Source organism: Helianthus annuus, chromosome 15, assembly GCF_002127325.2.
Source record: "Helianthus annuus cultivar XRQ/B chromosome 15, HanXRQr2.0-SUNRISE, whole genome shotgun sequence".
Lineage (NCBI taxonomy): Eukaryota > Viridiplantae > Streptophyta > Magnoliopsida > Asterales > Asteraceae > Helianthus > Helianthus annuus.
The window spans coordinates 85,629,965-85,646,063 of record NC_035447.2 but is presented as its reverse complement, the minus strand read 5'-3'; positions in this window follow the sequence as shown (position 1 = coordinate 85,646,063).

The following is a 16,099-nucleotide window of genomic DNA, read 5'->3' as shown; positions in this document are numbered from 1 at the left end:
CCGCGGCTCAGCATCCGACTTCTGTTTCCCAACATCTGAAAACCTCAAGTCCAATCCATCACCCTCATTGGGAGAGATCAGATTGTTGGAGGAATCCACAGTATCAAATATCTGGGAAACAGTCTTCTCCACCGTCTTCTCCACCTGCACGGTGGGATCAGGAGTCGCATCAAAAGGGGCCGCAGGCTCCTTTGGCACCTCAGGTTCCTTTGGCACCCCCGCAGGAAAATCAAAGAACGAAAAACCCGCATCTTGTGATTCTGCAATGAAAAGAGCAATAACTATTAATACAACACATTGTGCAGACAAAAACAATGAAAAAAGTTATACTCACCAGCAGCAACCGCAGGTTTCTTTTGCGACGGAGCAGCCCTTTTCGACTGCATCCTCCTACGTTTCGGTTCACCACCACCAGCAGCCGTTTGCTCTAGTTCTCTCTTCTCCCCAACAACGGGGGGACCTACAACAGTTCCACCTACAGCCGCACCACTACACAGAACATCCAAACCCTCAAGGGTATCAGATACTACCACATAATCGGTATATCTGCGATAACTGGATCGATAGATACCTACGGCCTGAGACACCGAAAGAAGGACACCTAGCCTTCAGCCCTCCCTTTACCACGACCCCGCGTGGTTTTCTTCACCTGCTTCTTCTCCACATGCTTCTTAGGGATGCGCTTTTCAAACTTCCCCAAGTCCGCAAGGATAGCTGCATGGGAGAAATCAAGCAAATAAATTACGAGGGTAAACTTGGAAAACAAGTACAACTTGGAAAATACCTTTTTCGCCTTCTGGCACGGGTGCCCTCAACACATCACGTTTGGGTACACGGAAGTTACCAACAATTTCTAGATTGAAACCTTCCCGTAACTCAACCGGAATCAGATCAACTTGGCCCTTGAAATCGGGCTCAAACATCCTCCACAAGCCAACCGCATCCACTGATACAACACATGCATGCATATTACTACAAGGATAACGAAGCAAGAAAAACAATAAAGAGCAACAGGCTTACCACCACTCTTTTCCCGCAGAACGGGTCTTGCCTTCCTGTCCGGCCTCGTAAGCATCATCCGCAACACCCACAGCTGGTTGTTGTCTAACTTCTTGAGTTCAATAGGCCGCAGCCTAGAGAACCAATCCACAGTCTTCGCGGTGGCAACAGGAATGTCCTCATCAGTAACACCAATATTGACATCCCGGAAAGTCATATTGGCATATACCGCACAAGCTTTAACATAGAAGAACTTCATCTTCCAATGGGTCACACCCTTCGGAGGTGTCATCAACTTCAAACTCCCATGACGTTGAGTAAAAGAGAAAAAACCGGTGTTCACCGTCAACTGGTAAAATCGCCCGAAATTTTCAACAGTAATGGGCAAGACATGGGCACGGAAGGTATACTCAAAGTTCCTGATTCGGAACATCCCAAAGGGACTAAGTTGGGAGATATGGAGATGGTAGTACTCCAACACCTCCGCAACGAACACCGTCACCAGCAACCGAAGGTTGCCTTCGGTGAAAAAATCTGCCCACAAAGTAATATAACCGGCCGGAGCATCGGCACCGGTATCCCCCTCTTGTGGGTAAGTAGCCTCCCACTCGTCGGCCATATGAACGGTGGTCATCAGGTTTTTAAAGCCACCCTTTGACCACTTCAACACCGGTAACCCACCACCGGAAGCATCAACATCATCGTCTTCGTCTTCATCAGCCGCCACTACCGGCTGTTCAGGGTTTTCACCCTCCACATTGTGTACATTCGATGGTTCAGCCATCAGAAATATGAACAACAGAAAGAACGTAAGTGGAAAAACTCAAATTAACCTCACCGGAAGTTCAAGAAATATCATCGGAGAAGACAGAGAAAATGTTTCTCTCACCGGCAAATTTTTGAAATTTCGAATAAGTGAGGGGAAACCATGAACGGTTTCCCCTTATATACCCATCCCAATTAATGCGAAGGGAGAAAACGAATCATCACGATAAAAAAGAGCGAATTACGCGACACCACGTGTCAAGCGCCGTTTCCGCTGACGGTTATCACGCGCGCGTGGCCGCCCACGCGCCTGACATTAGAGACCTTTACACTCCTTGCTACAGTGCATTTAATGCCTCGGGCAGTGCAAATGTCCTTTCATTTCAGCACATGCCAGAATGATCTCACCAACTTCCACCAACTCACACGTGAGATCAGCCACGTATGCAACAAAAAGCGACTACATTATCCAATTATAACCGGCATGCGGTTTCTCTGGTATCCCGCACCATAACCCATACCGCATGTCGTTTTTTTACATACCCCTAAAAATAGGCAAAAATATATATCTCCACACTATAAGGGGGTATAATACCTATCCGCACTACCCACGAGCACACGTGGAATATGCGGAAATGACACACACGAGCCCGTTCAGGTGTGTCAGATACTCAGAACCAGCGTTGTTCTTTGGACTGAACCGCATCTCAGAATCAGGTAAACCGTATTGCCTTCATTCTCTTCAAGCTTCAAATCCCTCCTGTCCGGTTCACAACCACAGAGGGTGCATGAACAACTTCTTTAACAAAAAGAAGGAAGGGAATGTACGCGCACGCACATCAGCAACCCTGACTCCTGATCCTTCAAGAGCCACATCCAAGCAACACTCCCGTTTCAAGCGAATATGGGGTGACAAAACCGCAGACGCTCACGAGTCGCTGCGGACATAACCATAGCTTCCGCAAACGGTTGCTACGGAAGAGCCACAACTAACTTCACATCGAGGAACGAAACTACTTCAAGGAAAACTCCTCGATATTGGAGCGTGAAGGAAGGTGCCTAAGGAAGAGATGCGGACGAGATCCCCAATGATCATACGAGCCCTTGTCGAACAACAAGCGATCGAGCAAGCGGTAACAAGTCTGCTTATGACTTTGTTACCCTACTTGTAAGATGGATAGAATAAACAATGGCGGGCATTACCATGCCTATGACCATGTTTATTTGACCATTATCCAGAATCACATTGTTCGACCAAACATGACCAACAATGACGCAAGTACTGAAAGTTGTTCCCACAACCGTGGCCAACAATGTCAAGCAACGAGGTAATCGCAAAGGACGTGCGGTTACTAGAGAGCTAATTGGAAGAACATGAACACCCCACAAAGGGGCTCATCATTTGATGTCCAATCATGACATCAGAAAACTCTCTTCTTCATTCACCACTTCAAAGATTGGTTCGAAGTTTGTGCACACCTTCAAACACCATCTCAGAGATTGGTTCGAAGTTTGTGCATACGCCCAGCAAGGTCTCAGGTTGGTTCGACACACCAACAGGTGGCACCCAACCCGAGGCTGAGAATTTCGCATCAGACGAAACATTCTCACCGGTACGGAAGAGCCGTCAAATGACTCTTCCAGACCTCCAGCTTGATTTACAAAGAGCAAAGACCATCCACTTGGTCTAGGATCTTCTCCAGACTCCAAACTACCTTCTAGACACCATAGTCCAGTACTCCTCCCACATGCAACTTGCATATGGCAGTAACACTAGACTGGGGGGGACTTGAAGGGGTGTGGTCCCAAATCTCGCGTCAGCATCGACCGCGAGTGACCATTACCTTTATCAAAACCCTCACTAGCGAAACAACCTACTTATGTCCGTGCGGGAACGCATCGACACAGTGGGTGAATCCAATCTGTCCAGTGATGGAGGAGGACTTACCTGGAATATTGGAACGGTAGAGTGATGCGGCATAGCATCACATCTGGTGTATGAAAACGGAAGTATTCACAGCGATGCGGCCTCGCACCGCGTCCAGTGAACACTTCTATCAATACAAGGAAGCTGGATAACAGCAACAGTCACCACAGGCGACGATGCGGCTAGCACCGCATCTCGCGTATTTCTTGATCACAAGCAAGAGACGCGATAACATCAGATGTTACCGCGGGCAAAGATGCGGCTCGCACCGCATCCTATATGCCCAACAAGTGGGACTGACACACTAGTGCAAGTAGCGCCAATGACAGTCATCTGTCAGGGCTACGTATGTAACAGACTGACGTGGCGTAACCTCCACACCCGACAAGCCTGACACACCTGCAAAGGTGCAGCACGTCGTCAGTCTGTCCTCATCCTCCTCCTTCACTCCTCGGCTATAAATACCAACCCCAAACCAGGTTTGAGGTATCTCTTCACAACTCTCTCACTACTACTACTATCATACTTTGCTTCCCAAGCAGATTACTGATTCTCACGCCGGAGAGTGGTAACAAGGAGCACCCCCACCCCATCCTCCTTGTTACGAGTCACGGTTTGTTTCCTTGTGCAGGAGATCAACCCGCTGGTGATCCAGTCAACGATCCTCGGGAGGAAGGGATTAACCCTTCTTGACGAGACCAGTGAGTTAACCCTGCCTGGTTAACCATTGTTTCATCAGTTTGGCTTGCGGTTTGTCAATGAATATACTTTTTATACTTATTTTACATTTTTACCATTCATTTGTGATTTGATTTATTTGAGCTAAATTAGTTTGGGATAAAGTTTGGACTGAGCTAATGATAAAACTTAAATAACATTTGATACTCGGTTTATTCAGTTTAAACCAAATTCATATTCCTAAAACCGAAAACCTAATACAGTTTTTCACCGAAAATCAAACCGAAAATCGATGTGTACTTTTGTTTGATTTTAAATGGTTTCAGTTTGGTTTTTGGTTTATCAATTAGAAGAACAAAAGAATGTTATGACCAATGCTTTCAGAACCGTACCGGACGTCGAACTGGTCTTGTTAGCGGTCCACTGGCCGGAACAGTAGAACCGGTTCAACCGGATGTGAGAACCATATGACATTCTAAATAATATAAAATTAAGTAAGGTAAAATGAGAATTTTTTAATCCAAATCCGGTTTGACCCCTTAAAATCCCAATCCGACCTCTCGGTTCTCATCCATCTAATCCGATAGCCTGAACCGGATCGACCAAGGTTCCAGTTCCCTATCAAACTGGTCGGACCGGCTGGTCCGATCCGGGTCTAAGAACACCGGTTATAACTAATCTCAAATGTCACATATCTAAATCAATAAAGGAAAAAGGAAACCAAACCGAAACCCTTTAAAATGGTTTTTGGTTTATCAATTAGAATAACAACACTTACTCAAGGGCGGAGCTTTTTGGTGGCCCGGTGTGCCCCGACCCTTACTGATTTTTTTCGCTCGTAATGTTAGTTTTATCGAAAATTTTTGAATTTTGTTTTTTTTTAGTGTAAAATATTGGATATTTAAGAGACCGGCCCCCTGATTTGAATTTTGAGAGTCGACCCCTACTGATTTTTCGTTCAAACTCCGCCACTGCACTCACTCCAAAGGTGTACGAAATGTTTCTCACCATTAAACTTTGCGATCTTGTTAGGACTCCAGTCATCCCTACTTCGTCTAACTGCAACTGTTAAAGATCGCCGGCTTCATGTAGTGTCAACTATCAAGTTGTGTGTGGTAGGGAAGGGCATTTTCTCCAAATACATGTACCGATTTTAGGTATTCGGTACATATATTGGTACCCAGTTTTATTGATTTTGGTATTCGGTACTTTCGGTATAGGTACGAGTAAAAAGGGTACTAGTACCGAATTTTATATAGAACTTTAAGAGTTTTTTATATTATGTTTTATTTCGTATTATGGTATTTGTGGTACTCGTATTGATTTAACCTATTTGGTACCCGTATCGTATTGGTACTCGTACCAATTTTACCTATTTGGTACTTGTACCATATTGGTATTCGTGTTGATTTTACCTATTTAGCACCCGTACAAGTGCTCAAAAACTAAAATAAAACAAAGTGATACCAAAGGAGGTACCGTACCAAAATACCCATACCCATACCCATACCGTACCAATATATTTGGTACGGTATTTGGTACTCAGTATTGTTTAAATTCGATACCAATATTTTTGGTACAGATACATGTACTATACCAATCTCATTGTGTGGTGGATAATTTGTTTTGTTCTTAGTTTCTTTCATGGGCCCATGTGTCTTTGCCTCGAAAGTGCAAGTTGGCTGGGAGAGTCGAATGGCCCAGTTGGACAATTGCGTTACATATACTCAAGGTTGGAGAACTCGCTAGTCGCTAGTCGGCTGATGAGGTGGGGACTAGCGACTACTTAGGATTAATCGAGATTAATCGGATCGGGTGTTTTATATGTAATATTCAGTTTTACGTATACATATACACATTTTTATAGGTAAATATTTTAAGTTGCTAGATTTTACCTCTTACTCAACGCATTTTTTTAAGTATACAAAATTAATTGTTGTAGTTCACATGGTTTGGTTGGAAACTGACCGGAATTTAAAGGTTTTGGCCGGAATATACAGTTTTTTGCCGTAATCTGGCCGGAATCACCGATTTTTGGCTGGCATGCCCGACTAGCGACTAATGGACGGATTAACGAAAAATTACTCAGTTACGGGCCGACTAGTGATTAATCGTCGATTAGTCGCCGCTTAGTCGCAATTTTTACAACACGGCATATACTTATTTAGATTTTTTATTTATTTTTAATAATTAAACTGCAATTCTTGCCTAAAGTATTTATTTATAATAATTAAACTGCAATTTATGCCTAAGGTATTTAAACCTTTGCTTTAACCTTGAGATCATAATTTCATAATTATGGTTGATCTCTTGTTGAGTAAAATTGTTTGAATGAAGGAGTTGTGTTCCCACCTTTGGCTAAATGTAATTAAGTTTAGGTTTGTTTTCTATTAAAATAATTAACGGCAAATTTCTTTTAATCCATGTCGTTTATGAGACTTGAACTCAAGACCTCTCCCTCTTAAATCCAGGTGTTTAAAGGTTTTGTCTTTTTCTATAGATCACCATCTTATTAGTAAAAAACGGGTTGTAACACAAGTACTTCCTAGGGGATCATTCTATTAAATTTATTAACCTTCTGAATTATCTTCTATGATACAAGGTTCTACTTTTGGAAAATGTTATTTGCCTTGTTAGTTACTAGTTAGTAATGTTCCAAGCTTGAGCTCGGCTCTGATACGACTTTCTATTATTCAACTATTATTTATGATATGCAAATGTTTATGCATTTATATACGTAGTCCTATATAATAAAAGATTTTAAATATAGCTATAGTTTGAGTTAGGTTAACTTAAAGCTTTTAGTAATTCGATCTTTTAAGTAGGTCATGCAAAAATAAAGCTTTTAGTAACTTGATCTTTAAGTAGGTCATGCAAAAATAGTTTAACTAATTATATATATATATATATATATATATATATATATATATATATATATATATATATATATATCTAGGAAAAGTGTAAAATACATTACGGCTTATCATACGATACGTACGCGATCATCCCAGCTGTTCGATCTGGTGCGGATCTGATGCGAATTCAATATTCGCATGTTATAAAAAAACAAATGAAATCGCATGGCTTGAAAATGCAATGAAATCGCATATTTGAAATCCCATGCAAATGAAATCGAATGTGAAAAAAATGGTTAGCATGGGGTAATGTGAAAAATGACATGGGGTGTGTAGATGGACAAAATCACATGTGGAAGATTGCATATCGCATGTGAAAAAATGGCTAGCATGCGGTAATGTGAAAAATGGCATGGGGTGTGTAGAATCGCATGAGGAAGATTGAATATCGCATGTGAAAAAATGGCTAGCATGGGGTAATGTGAAAAATGGCATGGGGTGTGTAGAATCGCATGTGGAAGATTGAATATCGCATGTGAAAAAATGGTTAGCATGGGGTAATGTGAAAAATGGCATGGGGTGTGTAGATGGACAAAATCACATGGGGAAGATTGAATTCGCACAGTTCGTACAGTTCGCATGGAGGCATGAAATCGCATGGGAGATGAAGATCTGACGGCAGGGGTTATCGCGTACGTAATGTGTTGGTGCATCCGTCTGTCGACTTCGTCTTGTATCGAGTCTTATATTAGATAGATAGATCAGGGCACGTTGTTCGAGAAATCTGTCAAATATGGGTCTGGTGGTTATTTCGCACGAAATAACACATTGTTATTTCGCACGAAATCATCAAGTGATTTCGCACGAAATTACTATTTCGTGTGAATGTAATTTCGCTTGGATGATTTCGCACGAAATCACCTCTCCTATATATATGTGTTGTGCCTTGTCATTTGTAACTTTCCGGCTTGAGTACCGAACTGCTGCCGAAGTGTCTACTCGCTGTAAAAATTTGTCAAATCAATCAAAAGACAGTTTAAAGTGAATATCTAGCTGAATTGACTTGATACGTCTGTTTCCGCCTTTCGTATCAAGTAAAAACTCTTCTGATCGACTCATTCGGGTCAGAAATCGATCCTACAAGTGGTATCAGAGCTCAGGAGGAAGAGTTCTTACCAATTCAGCTGAAAATTCAGATTTCTACACCTTCTTTTCAAAATTAACCGTGAAAACTTTGTCAAAATGACTTGAATTTCACACATTATGTGCGAAACAGTGTTTTAACAAACCCTTGAAAGTTTCAGACTTAAAATCGAACAAAAACCTGATCAATTTTGACAAAAACAGCTCGAGATGATGACATCAGCATTATTTCGCATGAAATAGAGCTTTGATTTCGAACGAAAATACATTTTGTGATTAATTTTGCTTGAAAGTGTGGTTTATTTCGCACGAAATCAGTATTTCGTGTGAGGATTTCGTACGAAATCAGTGTATTTCGCACCAAATTGTTATTTCGTTTGGTGATTCCGCACGAAATCAGTTATTTCGTGTAAAAGGGTTTATTTCGTGTGAGCTGATTTCGTTTGAAGTTATCTTGCAGGTTATTTCGTTTGAACAGAGTAATTTCACACCAAAGGCTATTCCGCGTGAAAGTTAATTTCGTTTGAACATTTTGATATTGTGAAATTTTGAAACCGAAACATGGAAGAGGAATTTTACAACGCCTTTGCTACTCCGATTAGCATTGCACAACACACGATGTTAGAAAATGAAACGGGCACCATGCAAAAACCGCCAAAGCAAATTACTTGGATGCTTGGGAATGTGTTGAAACAAAATATGTTAGACCAATTACTGATGATGAGGAGGTGATTGCAATTAAAGATCTTAGTGCTGAAGAGAAAAAGAAATTCAAAGATGAGAAAACGATGACTAGTCTGTTGCATCTAGCTGTTAAGGAAGACATCTTGGTTTTATTGCAACACAATGGAACTGCATATTCTATTTGGAAAGCTTTAAAATCAAAGTTTGTTAGGAGTAAAGAAATGATCAAGAACAAAAAATCACTTCTGAAGAAAGAGTTCGATTTATTTCGTGGTTTGAGAACTGAGAGCACCAAGCAGATCATTGAAAGATACTGCAACTTGTTAGTCAACATGAAGAGGGTGAGCATCACAAAGGACAATGAAGAGTTGATTGAGAAGCTGGCTGATGCATTACCACATGAAACTTGGGGCACATACCTCATGATGTTGAGAAACAAGAAAGATTTTGGGAATCTAACATTGAGCAAATTCATTGAAAAGCTTGAAGCTCAAGAGATGGAACAGAGAAAGATTTCAAGAATGAAAGATTTTGATGGTGAACAAGATATCGGTCTTTATTACAAAGCAGGTATCAATGATAAGACCAACATGTCACCAAAAGTTGAAACTACATTCAATGCAAAGAGTTCATCGGGAGGGTCATCTAAGGGATCAAACAGCAAAACAAGTTTTTCTACATATCCATCATTTGATCCAAATTTGTCAACAACAAAGAAGGGTAAAGTTCTACAATGCAACATTGTACTAAATCTTGAAAATGATCAGGATTATTCAGAAGAAGTTGCAAAAAGTCACATGTCTTTGTTGGGGACTGTGTTGGAGTCGTATGGGAGTTTAGTTGCAGGAAGGATCGGGAATCCAATGCTGACAAAAGAGGATTACGATCAGATTGATGCTGAGGAGATGGAGTTGATGGATATAAAGTGGTGTTTGGCAAGTGTGTTAAGAAGAGTTGAGAAATTCAAACAAATTACGGGAAGAGATGATTTCCGTGATGCAAATGTTTCTACTTTAGGTTTTGATAAATAAAAAGTTACTTGTTTTCGTTGCAGGGAAAAAGGACACTTCAAGAGGGAGTGCACAAACCAAGAAGCAAGTGGAACTCAAAATCCGTTCAACAACAATGACTACTATCGAAAAGCGATTTATCATCAAGTTGCTCAACAATCTCATCAACAAGAACTACAAACTGCTCATGCTAAGAAAGCGATCGAGGAGTCATCAAAGAGAGCTTGTATGGTGAATCAAGATGATAAAAAATCAACAAAAGGATCAAGTTGGGATAAATATATTTCAGCTGACAGCAAAGCATTTCTGATAGATCAAGATGATGAAAAACTACCAGAAGGTTTTAGCTGGGAAAATTTTAGTTGGGATACTTATTGCCCGGATAAAGAGATTTTAAACGCCAAAGCTTTTGTTGCTCGAGTTGCTGAAGATAGTGATAATGATGATGATTATTATGCAAGAAAAATGGAAGAGCATTTAAGATTGATGGAGGAGAGTGACAGTGATGATGGAAAAGTTAGAAAGAAAAAGAAGAAAGTTAAAACACGAGTCAATAGTGATGATGAAGAAGTCCGTGTAATCAAAAGAAAGGTAAAAGAAGTTCCAGCTTTTAAAGTTGATACAGAAGCTGATGCACAAAAGATTCCAGTGAAATGTGAGAATTGTGAAGCAGTGAAAAAGCAAAACAGTACTTTGATTCATAACTTGAACAGATTGAAAGAGTCTTATGATGTTCTAAACAAGTCAATGAATCAGTACAATCAAACAAGTAGTGAACAAGCAACAGCCATGAAGACACTTCAAGGAGCTTTCATTGTTAGTGCATACATCTGTCGACTTCGTCTTGTATCGAGTCTTAGTCTTAGAATGTTAGATTAGGGCTCATTGTACGAGATTTCCCGACATGTCCGTATATGGGAAACTATTAGTTCCACTTATTTGTACATGTCCGTATGTGGGAAACTATTAGTTCCGCTTATTCGTACATGTCCGTATATGGGAAACTAATAGTTCCGCTTATTCGTACATGTCCGTATATGGGAAACTATTAGTTCCGCTTATTCGTACATGTCCGTATATGGGAAACTATTAGTTCCGCTTATTCGTACATGTCCGTATATGGGAAACTAATAGTTCCGCTTATTCGACATGTCCGTATGTGGGAAACCTTTTGAATAGTTCCGCTTATACGTACATCACTGTAAATACCACATGAGCGAACTCATTTGTAACACTTCTGAGATTTCATACCGAGGTGCTGCCGGTGTGAGATTTGAATGTAAACGTCGTTATATCAATCAATAAAGTGATTTAAGTGAAGATCTAGCTGTTTCTACGTCAGGTACTTGTTTTCCGCACCTGTATCTGATCAAAACTCCTCTGATAGACTCGTTCGGGTCAGAATTCGATCCTACAAGTGGTATCGGAGCTTCAGGAGGAGTAGTTCTACAAAGATTTGCTGGATTTCATCACAAATTCTTACTTCTACACCTTCTTTCTTCATCAGAACGAGATTTTACGGTCGGAATCCGCTCAAAATTTCACAGATTGTGGTACAAGTGTGAAACATGGATACTGAGTTTTACAACGCGTTTGCTACAATCCCTGCTAGTCCGTCTGACATTACAAAGACCATGACAATGGAGAATGAAACCGGAACAATGCAAAAACCCCCGAAACTTATGGGAATTGAAGATTATCATGGATGGAAGAAACATTTCGAGAATTGGGTGCAGGCGAATCATTTAAAAGCTTGGGAGAGCATCGAAACTGAATATGAGAGGCCAAAGAATTCAGTGGGTGTTGATAAAATCATTTCAGAGTTCACTGAGCAAGAGAGAGAGAGTTATAAAGCAGAAAAGATGATGATCAATTTGCTACAACAAGCTGTTAAGGAGGATATATTTGTGTTGCTTCAACACGATGAAAATGCTTATTTTATCTGGGAAGCTCTTAAAAAGAAATTTGAGGGAAGTACTGAAATGCTACAAAGTAAAGCAGCTTTGTTGAAAAAGGAGTTTGAACTTTTTACGTGTATGCCTGGTGAGACGACCAAGACTCTTATTGAGAGATACTGTCATCTTGTTCGCACCATGTCACAGTTAAAGATTACAAAAACTCCAGCTGAATGGGTTGAAAAGCTTGCTGATGCATTACCGCAAAAGGAATGGGGCACATATCTGATGATATTGAAGAATTCCGGACAGTTTAGCAGGCTATCTATTGCACAGTTTATCGAGAAGCTGGAGGCACAGGATTTGGAGCAGCAGAAAATTGCTAGAATGAACAGTTCTACTCATCAACAAGATATTAAATTGTACTATAAAGGAAATGTTCAAACTACTGAAGCAAGTCCAAAGATACAAACTGCATTTAGTGCTGGAAATCAACCTACACCAAGCAGTCAAGGATCAGTCAACTCTAGTGGTTTTTCAACGGTGAATCCTCCAAGTGTTCAAAGTGCATCTGCTGGAAATGGACATTCGATTCAGTGCAATGTAGCTCTACATCTTCAAAATGGTCAAAATTATTCTGAAGAAGTTGTAAAGCATCATATGGGATTATTGGTCACTGCATTAGAGTCTTATGAAGGGTTGATTGCCGGAAGAATTGGTAATCCGATGCTCACAAAGGAAGATTATGACCAAATTGATGCAGAGGAGCTAGAACTGATGGATATTAAATGGGCCTTAGCGAGCGTTTTGAGGAGAGCAGAAAAGTTTAGATTGGTTACAGGGAGAACTGATTTCTTGGATGCAAATCTTTCTAATCTTGGATTTGATAAATCTAAAGTTGTCTATTTTCGTTGCAGGGAGAAAGGTCACTTTAAAAGGGAGTGCAAGAATCAGGAGCCGAGAGGAGCGAAGGAGTCATCTGGGAAAGATGATTATTATAGGAAGACCATTTATCAGCAAATCACTCATCAACCGCATCAACAAAAGGAAACTCAAACGGAACATGGAAGAATGATCGAGGATGCAAACAGGAAAGCTTATTATGGCATCGTTGATCAAGATGATGAGAAAATGGCTGAAGGTTTTAGCTAGGACAAGTTTATTCCAGCTAATTCAAATGTTCAAGCGTTTATTGCACATATTATTCGAAAGCCAGAAATGCTGAAGGAATGGATGGAAGTGTTATCTGATGAAGAGAAAAGTGAACATGAAGGATCTGCATCTTCTGAAAACAGTTCATCAGAAACAAGTGATAGTGATGAAGAGATGGAACAGATAAATCTTTGAAAAACTCATTTATCTTCTGATACTTTTGAATTTTATTTTGCAGAAAAATTGAAGAAATTGAAAGAGAAGAAAGCTACAAAAGAATTGAAAGAAGTCAAAGTGATTGAGAAGATTGTGGAAGTTGAAAAGAGAGTTAAAGTAGAGAAGATTGTTGAAGTCACAAAACCCTGTCTTACATGTTTAGAGTCTTGTAAACAATGTATAGAAAAAGATGAGAGGTTTAGTGAGTTAGAAAAGTTGAAAGAACAATTGTTAATTGATGTAAAGAACTTGAAAAAGTCGTATGATGTATTAAACAGACATGTAAATAGTCTGGAGAAGACTAACTCTGAAAGAGAGAAAGCTTTGAAAATGATGAATGCTACCATGATGACAAAGCAGAAAGAGATCAACATGTACATAGAAGAATGTGCAAAATGGAAGAAAGAGTTGGATAGTGAAGCAGCTGAGAATGAAAGAATCAGAAGACTGCTACAAAGTTACAAAGGCTGTGACTACATAATTGATAGAATTTATCCAACAGTTGAAGGATTTGAAGCGTTTAAAGATGAAGAGACCACGTCAAAGAAGAAAAGGGATACTGGTAAGAAACAGGGTGTATGTTATAATAAGTGTCCGCCTCCGATTTGGGAAGGGTACTCAACTAGAAAACCTAACGAGAAAGAACTAAAACAGGCGGTCAATATTAAATTAGAATCCGAGCTAACCAATGTTTTACCAGACAATATTGACGTCACGTTCACAGGGTCCGACACAGATCATGAGTCCGAACTGATAAAACGAGTGGTCGATCAGGTGTTGGATAAGGATGAGGAGTCAGAGTCAAAGTCCGAGTCCGAAAGTTCGTGTCAGTCAGTTGGGAGTTCGAATTCGTCCAAAAAAGAGTTCAAAATCATCGGGAAAACGGGTTTATAGAGTTTTTGTTGTCAAAATCTAATTTGAATGATGAAACATTTGAAGTTGTATATACTTTGAATGGTTCTGACAAATTATATTTTGATAAAGAGTTTCCAATAAGAGGTGTTAAACCAGAAATGATCAAAAAGGTTTTCAAATTAACAGAAATTAATATTTCTGTAATAAAAGATGAAAATCTTAAAGTAAAACCTAAACCTTACACCTCAAGAGTACAACAACGTTTAAACAAGAAAAAGGGTTACAATTCTGGTTCTGGTTTTCAAAATAAACCAAACCAAAATCGTAGCTACAAAAAGAATGGACTTGGTTTTATTCCACCAGAAAACTATAAAAATGAAAAATTTTCTAAAAATACAAAATTTGTTTCAGGACCATCTGCTGAAGAGGAAAAGAAGAGCTCATTCTGGAAACAATCTAACCAAGAATTTCTTGCCGAAAAGAAAAAGAATGGAGCCTATGTGAAGAAAGAGACAAGAACCTGTTTCCGATGCAATGAAGCTGGTCACATTGCATGGAACTGTCCGAAAGCGACAAACACAAAACAGGGAGTTTCTGGAAAACTGAAAGAAGTTGTTGTTGATAAAACCGAACCACCAACTGAAAAATTTAAAGTTTTCAAAAATTCAACATTTGAAGTTGGTGAGTGTTCGAAGAGATTTTACAGGCGTAGTGTGAAACTTGACAACCAAAAATGGGTTGTTAAGAAATCTGAGGTAAAATCTGGTGATGAATCTGATTCCACAAAATTAGAGGAGCCACAGTTTGATGAGAATGATGAAAACTCAGTTCCTTCAATGGATGATGAGAACTTTCCACCATTGAGGACTGAAAATTTTAAAAGGAAAGTTGGAAAGTCTGAAATCTCAAATCAGGGTTATTCTGAAAAGGATAATTTTGATGTTGAAAAAACATTTAATGGGAAAGTTAAGAAGATTTTCAAAAAAATGGTTGATGGGAAGGTGAAAGGGGTAAAGGATTTATACGCTAAAAAGAAAGCAACTTACACCCCAACAATATCCGAATTGAAATCACCCAAGGCTGGTCAGGCTTGGGTGGACATTTTCTTTGCTTGAAAAACCTGACTTGCCGGAGATCCCAAGTTTGTAATCGTGGATCAGGAATCGGCATCTTTCATGTTTAATAAGGTTGTTTTGAAAATACTTGAAATTGTTAAAATTTTACAGGTTGAATGACTACACCGGAGCTTCCAGGTTGGTAAGTGCGAAGCAGGAATCGGCACTTTGATGGGTAAAATGTAGATAACTCATTCCTACAGTTGGTATTGATTGGTTATATCTACAAGTGGTTATTCTTACAAGTGGTTTAGAGGTTGCTTGATTGCAAACAGTGAATCAAGGACATTTAGTTGTACTTGATTTACTACATTTGATAAAACTGACAAGATGATGAACTATATCCCCGTACTTAAACAAGTGGTAAACTTACAAGTGGTAAAAACAAACTCATTTTCCGGAAAAATCATTTTGATTAAAACAAACTTAAGTGTTTTGAAATCTAAATGAGAAAATGGTTTGTGAAAGGGAGAGTTCAGATTGTTTATGCCTAGTGGATGGCGAATTGAGGCGATTTGATATCGGTTGTCATGTTTTTGTACAGTTTGGTTTGAATTTTCTTCAAGTAGGTCAAGAGTTTAGTTTTGTTTTTCAAATTTTTCGTTAATGTGTTTGCATTTTAAGGGGAGTAGATATTTCTGAAAATCCAAAAACATTAGAAAATTTGAAAAAGCCAAAAACATGATAAAATTCAAAAATGAGTTTCGTTGTGAAAATCGGAAATGATAGTACATCAGTGGACTGTCACAACATGCTAAAGAATTGGAAAGTTAAAATGTGATAAACAATCTCACTACGGATATGC